Here is a 12,445-nt window from a genome sequence, read left to right as displayed (position 1 = left end):
TTGCGACCGCGCAGTCGCTGCGATTCCGACGCCGCGTCTCGCTCGCCGAGGCGATACTCAGGCCAGGAAATGTGGGCCCGCGTTCGGTTCGAGAAAACACCGCGCGTCGCAATTTTCAAGAGAATCTCTAGCCTAAATGTCACATCAATCATTAATCAAGTCTAAGTACACAACCTTACTTAGCCACTCCCTTTTCACCAACAAGGCATGGCACCCACTTCTTTTTCACCCAAAAGTCAACATGCACCATCCCTCTCTCCCATCACCCATCTCTTTCTCACTCCTCTCTCTCTCTCATTCTCTCTCTCATTTTTTCCAAGCATGGAACCGTCCATGGCATTCCATGGGAGAGAAACTAGTGTGGCCCCCTTCCTACCACTCAATCCAACCCTTGGATCATCATCTCAACCGTCGAAATTGTTCTCTTGGGGTTCTAGATTGCATAGGCAGAAGAAGGAATAGAAGATCAAAGGTGGGTGCTCATTTCTTTCTCCTTCTCGTTTTTTTTGTGATGTGTGGCCCACTTGGATGAACCCCACCTTGAGGTATGTTTTATCCAAACCGTACAAGTCATGTGGACTTTATCTTATAATGGTGGAAACACATAAATATCAAGTTGATTCAATTATGGTGGGCCACGTTCATGTGGGACCCAACTTGGTGACACGTGGGCCACCTACACGTGGGACCCACCATGATGATTGTGTTATATTCAGACTGTCCAACGTCCAGGGGACGCTGGACAGGGAGTGCTAACGTGGTGTGCGTGTACTGACATGGTGGTGCACTAACAACCAAAGAGAGGAAGAAGAATAGTATTTTAAGGTGGGCCACTCATGTAGGCCCCACCTTGATGTATGTAATAAATCCACGCCGCCCATTTCACTTCTCATCTCATTTTAGGCGTTGAGCCAAAAGATGAGGCTGATCTGACAATCAAGCGGGCCATACCGTAGGAAATGGTAATTTTTACCGTTGAAAACTCACCCAACGATTCTACACGCTGAAAAATACTCAATATTGATCTTGCTTGGTCAATATTGAGCCGTGAGATGCAATGGTCAGGATAGATTTTCCTGATGAGGGCCCCACCTAAGAAATTCCCTAGAAAATTGGATTTAGAAAAAAAAAAAAAACACAAAACCAAGAGGCAGCGCTGTCAGAAGACTGCATGGGCGGGCGGACGGCCTGGCTGGACCTCACGGCTCCAGCCGTGGGCCCCACGTGATGCGTTTTGAACATCGAAACCGTGCATTTGATGGGTCCTCATGGACCAGCCGTCCATCCCAAAAATTAGCTGTATACGGAACTCAGGTGGGCCATACCATCTAAAAACATGTGTTAACATGCCTAAAAATATAAAATCATCTAGTGGGGCCTTCTTGAGTTTTGGATGTGATTGAAACTTGGTTTGGACCCCTAATTATATGGGACACCTATAATGGACGGAGTGGATCTGATTAATGTGGGTCCCACCTAGTATAAAAAAAGAAAAAAATATATATGCATGCATGTACATTGACGTCCAGACTCTCTGGACGTCCAACGTTAAGTAGGGAGGGTCCCATTGGCCCCAATGGTGGACCCTACCATGATGTATGTTCTACATCCATGCCATTCATTTAATAGGTCCCCTTTTTTGATACGTTGGTTCTAAAAATCAGTCATAAAAAGTTCTCGTATGACCCACACCATCACCTTTCATGCGGTGGTATGTCAAGCCACATGGAATCAACTGCTGGGGTCCACATGCAGCTTGGATCCACCGAAACTCGTTTTGGACCCTTAAATTGGTGGGACACACACAATGAGTGGGTTGGATTTGTGAACTACATCACGGTGGACCCCCAGGACCACATAACCATACCAAAAAATAAAATTTGGTGGACAAATAAATATTACAGTGGGCTAAAGGCCCACGTGACCTTATAAACTGGTTGTATGGTAAGTAAACATTGCGGTGGGCCCTGGCCCATGCGACTTTATCAAGCAAGTTGGATGCAAGTAAACATTCTAGTGGGTCCCATGATCGTGTGACCCTATCATCAAAGTTGAAAAAAATATATATAAAATAAATAAATAAATAAATAAATAAATCTTGTAGTGGGCCCCATGTCCGTATGACCTTATCAATAAGTTGGATGCAAATAAATATTACAGTGGGCCCTAGGCCCATTTGACCCTATGACCAGTTTGGATAAAATAATAATAATAAACATCATGTTGGCCCAGTTTGGATGGACAGTATGTTGGGCCCTAGGTTGGGTGGAAAGTAAACATTTTGGTGGGTCTTGCTTAAGACCCATTTATGTATGTTTTGTGTCCACAATTGTGGACCTCCATCACAGAATATGTGACTTATCTATACCTTCCATCCCTATGGGACCCACCATGATGCATGTGTTTCATCCAACCGTCCAACCATTTTTTTAGAAAATGATTTTTAGGTTTGGGACGAAAATAAGACAGATTTATTTATCAAGTAGACCATAGTGCACGGTGAGGATTGAACGACTATCTTTGAAATCTTTGAGATCTTAGGATTAGATTGAATGAGAAATAAATGTCATGGCGGGCCTTGGAAATTTTAGTAGTGGAAATCATTATCACCATTTATATTTGAGTGTGGCTCATTTGATATACACGTGGCCATGTGGTGTGGCCCACTTACCATATTTATGGCCCATTGTTAAGGCCCACCTTGTTATATACGAGGTCCCTGTGATGCGGCCCATTAGATGTATTTGGGGCTCATGGGTCGAGGCCCAATATGATGTATATAAGGACCTTTTCAATGTGTGATTCCGCCATGATAAATGCATTGTATACCCGCACTGTCTACCCGTCTTGATGGCGCAGGGCCCGCTTGCTGCATGTGCTGGGCCTACCTACACTGTACAGGTCCACCATGCTGTGTGTACTTCACCCACACTGTCCACTTGTGCGGCCCGCCTAGATGTTTGTATTTGGTATCCACCCCGTCCATAATGTTGGGATAGTGCTGGACAATGTTTGGTTGGCGCCGATTTACATGGATATGTTTGTACCAGTGCGAATCATCATACGTGGGCCATGGGTGCAGTGATACACATATTATACCTACAACTATTGAAATGATTTTTGGTGCGGCCCATGTAAAGAGGCCCACCTTAATGTATTAGTGCGGCCCATTGCGACGTATTTCTGGCCGTATGGCGTGGCCTATCGTGATATATTTCCGATCCATTTATTGAGGCCCGACTTGAATTGCATGAGGCCCATTGGTGCGGCCCAATGATGCGACCCACCATGATGTGTATATTAGGCCCAATGGTAAGGCCCAGTGTATCGACCCACCGTGATGTGTAGGCCCACGTGCTATATGTGTAAGGCCCACTTGTGATGACTGTTTGAGGCCCACTTGTTGGATATTTGGGCCCATCTTATGTTTGACTCTATGTGGACCATTCCTTGGGAGCAATGTTGGTTAAATGTCCACATTGCTGGGCAGTGATGGTTAGATGTCCACATTGTGACCCTTCCTTAGGCCTTATCAGGCCCATTCTCATCATTCTCTTAGTGGGTCAACCCAAATAAGTGGGCCCCATTTACTATGGACGGATGGCTCCATGCTACCAGATTTGATATAACCATGGCTGAGGGCTGATCTTTATATTATGAATGATCAGATGCTCATCTATGGACCCAGTCTTGTCTATGTGACCAGTCATCGGTGTTGATTATCGAGGCTGATTGTCGGTGCTAATTATCGATGTAGATTATCGGTGTCGATTTGTCGAGGTCGATTGTATTGGCCGGTTCCGGTTGTCGAGGCCGATTCTGAGTATCGAATTCGATTGCCAAGGCCGATTGTCGAGACCTACATGATGTATATGTGAGCCGTAGTTGAGGGCCATTGTGATATGTATTAAGCCTATGATGCATGGTCCATTTAATGTATTCAAGACCCATGTGTAGGGCCCACATGTCCTGTGTTTGAGGCCCATGGGCAAGGCCCATTGTGATGTATTCATGGCCCATGGGCAAGGCCCATTGTGATATGTATTAGACCCATGAGCAGGGTCCACCTGTTGTGTATATGTGGCCCTTGAGTAAGACCCATTGTGTTGTATATTAGGCCCTTGTGTGAGGCCGTGGGCCCATTATAAGTTTGACTCTATGTAGGTCATTCCTTGGGGGCAATGTTGGTTAAATGTCCACATGGTCGAGGTCGATTACCGATGTTGGTTGTGGATACCGGTTATGAGTATGTGACGCATAGCATCATGATACATGCCCATGCACATCATCTGCATGCTTGTTATGAGAGGTGGTTGATCATTGCATATGTCATTGAGCATGTTGTTATGGGACTCCCGATAGGTGGAGGTTATCTCACATGAGCACGCGGTATGTGCGGGATCGATGCATGATGGATTGTATGACTCATGCATCTCGCATTATGATTACTGTATGCCCTAGCGACATCAGGGCCGTAGCCTCCACAGGCATATCGTGGATGGCCAAATAGGACACCAGAAATGTTTGGTTCTAGCATACGGGGGCCATAGATGTCCCTGGGTGAAAATCCCTAAACCTCCGTAGCCAGGAGACGCCCCAACGTCGAGACCGAGTGGATACATGAGCGCCCGAGTGCCGAATACCAGGAGGCCGCGTCTCCCACTGTGTCGTGGTCGGTTGGGAGGGGGTGTGGCCTTACTCGCCCGAGGGTAGGGGGCAATACTAGGCTGAGTTTGACCAGCTCGTGAATGGGTCCGCTATCGACGTGCCGGATAGGTATTGGCAGACTATTGGCCAGGCGGATAGTGAGGTTTCTTATGCTCACTTGGACTGTGCGGCTGGGAGAGCGGCAGTGCCATTTGGAGTGTACTAAACTCCGGTGATGATCCTAGAGATGAACTGTACTGATATGTGGATTTAGTGAGTAGGAGTTGCATACTCATTCATGCATTCATTCATTCACTATCCACTCGAGTTGGTGGTGCGCAATTATTTATTACGTGTGCTTTCGCAATGGCCAGGATTTCGGTTAGGGCGCGCGACTAACCTGAGATAGGAGTTTACCACATTGAGTCTAACTATCCAAATTTAGGTATGGGACTGGTTTGGATAGAAGTCCCTTGTGATGGACCCCATAGCCTGCGATACTACGTACCATCATCCCGACTTCACACTCCAGTATGGTCATTCCATTCGCACCGCATATTGCAGAACATTCGCGGCATATGGCATTTTGGGCTATTATGTCTCTGCATTTATATGGTTTAGGTACGGCTGATGTTATTTGTGTTACTCATTAGGAATGTATATTGTATTGTATCCTCTGCATCTGATATTTAGCTATCTATGATTCCTCATTTGTATAGTAATTCTATATTGCATATTCTGACATTGATTGACTAATGGACTTTCCGTATTTTTGCTTACTCTGTTATCATATGATCTTGTCAATATTCCTGCTTACTCTGATAATTCATGATCTTATCAACATTTCTGCTTATTCCGATATTGTATGATTTATGGATTACCGGTATTTTTGGTCTTATATGATGATGTCATTATGTTGAATACTTGGCACTTACCTTGTACGCACTTACACCACCCTCTAAGCTTTCTATAAGCTTATGTACGATAGATGCATGCAGGCGATGTTAGGTTGCAGCAATGTTGAGCTTGGAGCGTGCGGCGGTCTTCCGGAGCTTGGTTTTTAATTATGTATTTCCTTTCAGTATTGTACCCAAATGATTATATTAGTGGATATGTGATGATGATGTTGCCTTTGTGAATTGGGTAATCTTATGGCTATGCTTATTACGAGTTAAATGTATATACAAAAAAAAAAACCCTCCTTGTAGGACCCCAGGATCGGAATCTGGCGTATGAACGCTAGGAGCCGAGAAGGGCATCCTTTTGATTCCAGGTCTCATTTTTTAGGACCTGGACCACCAAATGTGGTTTGAGTTAAGGTAGCCATAGATCTTTGCAACTTAGTTTCGAGTCGCTAATCGGTCGAGGTCCACATAAAGAAATTTACATGGTTGGGCTCACCTGACCATGGATTAGATTGAAAGCAGATGTGGCATTTGACACATTCCTGGTGTAAATGGGCTTTTGCCAAACCTCCTTCCATCAGTGGAAAATGAATTATATATCTAACTTATATAATATTATTCCTAGTGAAATTAACTGGACATCACTCAGACCCGAGTCGGCGTGATTTTAACCGGGTCGAAGCTGGTGGATCCGAACCCAAACCCTAGTAGACCCGGTTTTGTAACGGGCCCGGATTGGGTACTGCACCCACCAGGACCTAGATAGAGACGGACGGCCATATCAGGGGATCTGTGGGACCCACCGTGACGTATATCTTTTATCTACCGTCCATCTATTTTGACAAATCATTTTAGGCCATGAGCTAAAAAAGGAGGTAGATAGAAGGCTCATGTGGACTACACCACACGAAGCAGTTGGTATTCAATTCCTACCGTTGAAAACTTTCTAGGGCCCACCGTGATGTTTATTTGCCATCCAACATCTTCATAAGGTCACCTATACGTGTATTAAGGGAAAAATAAATAAATATCTGATTTATCTAAAACTCCGTGTCCCCCAGGAAGTTTTCAATCCTAACATCTTCCTATGGTGTGTGGTCCACTTGAACCTTCAACCTGCCTTATTTTTGGTCGCATGGCCTAAAATGATCTTTCAGAATGGATGGACGGAGTGGATAAAAAATATAAACTACGGTCTAGTACACAATCCGCGTCCTTTTGTAACCTGGATGCCAATTGTCTAAGGATGCTTAGTACCGTCACCAAGTTCTGTGAGCCGCATTAACCTTAATGATGTATCAACACCGTTCATCCATTTGGAGAGATCATTTTAGGGCATAAGCCAAAGAATGAGGTAGATCCAAAGCTAAAATGGACCCCACCACAGAAACCAGTGTGGATTAAATGCATACCATTAAAAACTTCTTGGGGGTTACGTAAGTTTTCGATCAAGCTAATATTTTTGTTTTCCCTTCGCCCATGCCTGTGTGAACTTATTAACCGGTGGGATCTTAAATAAACATCATGGTGGGCCCAGGAAGGTTTCAACGGTGGGCGTCATTGTCCCCATGGTTTTCTGTGGTGGGATTCAATTATGCTCTGATACCAACTTGTAACGCCCTGAAAATCGGGGGTCGAGTAAAAGTCTAACTCCCAAGTTCCAACGCATCACTTATGCAACATATTTAATGATGATTAAATGTTATGTGTATTAGTGGATAAAACATGAATAAGATTAAGACAAATCAACAAACATAATTCAGGGACGGTTGTAATATGCAAGCGGAAGATAAACGAATATATATAAGATTACAAATCAATATAAGTCCCCAAAGTATGTGTGCATTGCCAGTCAATAATTACATGTATTGTTTCAAAATGTAAAATATAAAAATGTCTGACCACTACAAGTATAACCCTGAAGCCCCGTCGATTAGAGCGGTCTATGTAAACCTGCCTAAATAGTGCATATATGAGAATGCCTCCTTATCATCTTCAAATTCTAGCTCCACCTCGCAGGCTGCGCCATTGTCAACCTACAACAGGGTCCGGTTGGTGTTCAAGACATTGTCCCGTAACGTGGGAGTGAGTGATCAACTCGATGGAACAATAAAGGAAATGTTAATATGTTATCAATTCACCAAGCAAGAATGATAAAGCAATACAATCGAACATCCCTAGATACTCGATTAATGTAGGATGGTATGAATAAATGATGTATACCCTCGCTTGCACTCCCTCGGCGATCTTCATCTAACGGTTGCGCATGTCGAGTCACTTCCTCGTGCTCTCTACACATTACCAAACGGCACATAATGCGGTGCATGAGCGTGATTACCAAGTTCTTATTTGTCCTTTTCATACAACAGGATTGGGAAGTTAAGATACCTCCCTTATATCAATTTTCAAACAATGATCCATTCTAGGGTCATCAATCCTAGTAAATCTCATACGATGTTTTGGTTCTAGGTCGCTGCAAAGGGCTCGTCACCTTATCAGTGCAGGCCTAGTGTACTCTTGTTACTACGTAAGGGTTCGTCACCTCTACGCAGTCCTAGAGTACGCTCAAGGTTATTACAAAGGGTTTGTCACCTTATCAGTGTAGGCCGACAGCTCGAATACAGTGTCCCATACCACCGTATTCGGCTCACGAGTCTGGGTTGCTCACTGGTCACTACGGGGAGGCTTGTTACCCTAGCGTAGGCCAACAGCTTGACCACGGTGTCCCATACCACCATGCCCGACTCATGAGTCTTAGCGGATCGAGGTACCAAGGTTTAAAGGATTTTCACTGGTGAGTTTGGTACCTTAGATTCAAGCAGTAGCATCCATACATGGTGAACATACATCGGGTCAATCGGGTTACTTGACGAGCTCGACTAGTACGAGTGCACGTTGAATTACCGACATGAAGTGCGTAAGAACTCCGTGTGGCCTAACCACTGCCGACAACCAAGGTACGACTCGGGTTCATCGAACACGTCCTATGTGGCGAGACAACCTCAGCCACCTATTCAGTGCCTGTTACCAATTGCCTGGACTATTCCGTAGTCCCAGACACATTCAATTATAACAGATAATTATACACGCTAATCAAAACAGTAATGGATCAACAATTCCAATCATACAAGCATGTGAGCATTTGATGGATTTCAACTAAAATATGAATTCACACATATGCAGTATCTAAGTAAAGCAGACAAAGGATATAAGTTACATGGAGGAAATCATACACATCGTTAAGATAGTTGAGAATCTCTTCTCAACACCCATATAACGTATAATTTATTACACACTTGTTCATTCAGACATTTCTACAAACACTTGGACTACATATTCCAACATACATGACGTATGTTGGTGATAGCACGTCTTAGGGCAAATCCTTTCGCCAAGGAGTTGTTACACATACAACTAGCACAAACACACGACAATTAATCATGGTAAGCACACATTCAAATTTCATACACATAAAATACTTTCTATATATACATGGAATACACTAAACTCCATATAATTTATATATATCAAAAACGCGGTACAAACATTGCATTTGACATGTGAAATTGCACACACAATAGTAATAAACCATTAACCGGCATTGAAAGCCTTGAAAACCATAACCTGAACATTTATAGTCCGCACCTTTCGCCGGTAGACTCGTAACGAACTCAGTTTTTAAGCTAAGTCTTTGTCTACGGCAAATTGACAACCTATAGCATAAATTAGGTTAGCTATTTCATAACTTACACTATCTGAAACCCTAAAACAGATTAAGATTAAGTTTTCTTACCCAAGTACGTTGTCGAAAACGCCGGATTTGTGATACAGAGGGGGTGGCTAAGTGCGTAGAGTAACGGGATCGAATCCCAGGAAGAACTTCCAACTCTTACTCTCACTTTCTCTCTTTTCCTTTCTCTTCTCTTCTCTTCTCTCTCTCATAGGGTTTCTCAAATTCGTATGGGGTGAGAGAGAGGGGGTTTAAGGTCCTTATATAGGCCCAGGTTTGATGGAAATGGCCCCAGGGCCAAGGTATACTTAGGTTATATCCAAATACGGACCGTTTCGGTCCAACAGAGCACTTCTGGTGGCCCCTTTTCCACGTGCGGTCGGACTTAAGCTCCCTGACCATGGATCTAGGTCAGGCTGAGTTTTCGTTCATCGGGTTTGTATATCAGCCGTAGTGGACCAGTTTCAGTTTAACGGTCACGGTCACTCGATCAGGGCCACAAGTACATCGACATGTGTGGGACATTTCTCCTAATCTGAGGGTATATTTGGGTCAGATTCTGATGGTCTGAATCCTTATATTTGACCTGCAAGCGACACGACTCAAATTACTTAAATTCAGATTTTTATTTCTAAATATTTTCACGTTTTCCACACTCTTCGCTCCAGGCTCAAGTTGTGCATTTCTAGACACAGTTAGGACTTGATTTCCGAAGGGGTTGTTAAGTCCAGTAATGCAGACATATCCGTATAGTTTCAGGGTAATCGGACTTTCGACGTGCGGTCCAGGTCCGATACGAAGTTTCAAGATGCTCCCGAGAGCAACTGGGTTTTGAGATGGATTCTAGATTTCAGGGTAATGTAGCGTCAATGATTCTGCACGTTTTGGGTCTTGCAGATCATATTTAAAGTGATTAGTGCTAATTTCATAAGCACTCTAGTTTAACACTTGCTAATCTTAACCTAATTTCTAAAGGATTTGGTCCTAGGTGATTTCTGCCTGAGGTAGTACCTGGGCCTTTGTAGTTTGTATAGAAAGTGATCTAAGCTATTAATACTTAACTAAATTACACCCTAATTACAACAAAATAAGATCCTAGGGCAGTTCTACGTCCAAGGACATCCATTGCCAAGTTGGGAAAAATCCGAAATGTTAGCCTTGTGCCCTGATATGATCTCTACAAATGAATGGATGGTGTGGATAAACACATATCATAATGGGATTTATCAGGTGAGAATCATCGTATGAACGTACATAAAGAAGATAAAAACCTCAAATGAGCTGCACTAATGGCAATGATGTAAAATTTCTCTAAATTCATGTGTGGCCCACCTGTGTTTTATAAGAGAGGCTGATTTTGTATCTTCTCTTTATCCTAGTGAGTTACACTTGATTAATGAGCTTGATGAAAGATACATGCCATGATGGCTCCACAGACAAACCTATGATTGGAATCTATTTTAGGACTCAAACGAGAACACACATGATGATCCAGAACGTTCATCTAGAATCTTTCATAGTATAAGCTCGTTATGAAAATAATTTCAGTGGTTGGGGATCATCATTGCTGATATGAATGGGCGAGGACACACACACACACATATATATATATATATATATATATATATATATATATATATATATATATATATATATATATATATATATATATATATATATATATATATATATATATATGTCACGTATCTCATGCATGTGGTAGAGCCAACTACCCACCATGGTAGCCTCATGATTAGAGTTAGGCATTGACCAAAATATAGTCGCACCAAGGAGTGAGTTCTGCAGATGAAATATATCGTGTCTTGTATGGTCCTTATGGTCGGAAATATTTGAGGAGCAAAGTAACGAATATGTTGAATTGGCTTAATATCACGATGTTTTATTCATGTTCATGTGGAGAAGCAGGTAGCTATCACCACATGGGGTAGCTCAATCCACGTAACGATGGTAAGACGTGCGCACAACCACGACCACAAGTAGTATACGTGACGTTGTTTGATAGGCCACAGATAGTCTTTGGGTCCAACTGATTATCTCCACTTCAACAAACATGAGAAGTGGTTATGAATATCTCTCCTTAAAACCATCCCAAAAGTTCTATAAATAATAGAAAGATCGAAGAGTTTTAAGTTATCGTTAACCCAACACATTAAATTAAATTTACAGCATAACACTACCTATCTTTTATATTTTATTTTATCCTGGCATAGGACAAGCTGTCCACACTGCTATGTTGTACTGATTATAGCTTAGGAGCAGTGTAATTTCGCCCGTCTACATTGCTACGTTGGACCAATTTAGATTAGGAGTGTAATTTCCTTCCATCTATACCGAACTACTTCAATTATTGGTCATAGGCGATCGCCAATTGTCTCTCTATTTATTTCGGCTCTTGGGGTCAAAGCGTTTGGTTTGAATCGAGTTGTAAAAGGCTTTGGTATGCCCCACACTATACACACATGCATGACTTAATTTCAAGTCAAATAGAATTGCATCTATATTATCCCATGTGATTTGGCCCTTTCGAATTGTGGATCAAGCTGGTTTTTGGCCCAAGAGCCCAACATGAGGAGAGAACCCAATAGACTGTGTGGGATTTTACATATGTAACATAGTGGACCTCCACACCAATGTTTTAAGGCATGCAAGCAATTGCATATGTGGGATATAAGTAATTTAGGCAAAATCATCGAAATTTGGGCAGCAATTTAGATTGGTGGAGGTTTAGGCCTCCTTTGAGAGCTTCATATTTGGAATTACATGACATATAATTGCTAGTGGGTCTTGCACAAAACGAGTATTTTGCGCTTCATCCCAACTATTTCTTGTTGTGTGTCCTATTATTATTTTGGATGATTATGATTTTTGGGTTGAATGGTTAAAATGGATGTGTGGATCTCATTAAAGTTTCACCTATATGGTTATGAGTTTGCCAAAGTAACCTGGATGGGTACCTAGTAAGAGCACATTTATTTTACCTAGTCCAAGCCTATTTAATTTGCTCACAAGGAGTTAATGTAAGAAAATGAGTAATAATTACAAATTACTTTACTAATCTTGTTACAAAAAGAATATTTTAACTACATTAATTAAAATTTTATGGTGATTGTTTCATTCACGCTAAAATTATACTAATGGCAAT

The sequence above is a fragment of the Magnolia sinica genome, chromosome 17, assembly GCF_029962835.1.
Source record: "Magnolia sinica isolate HGM2019 chromosome 17, MsV1, whole genome shotgun sequence".
NCBI lineage: Eukaryota > Viridiplantae > Streptophyta > Magnoliopsida > Magnoliales > Magnoliaceae > Magnolia > Magnolia sinica.
The sequence above is the reverse complement of the archived record's forward strand: the minus strand, read 5'-3'. Positions refer to the sequence as shown.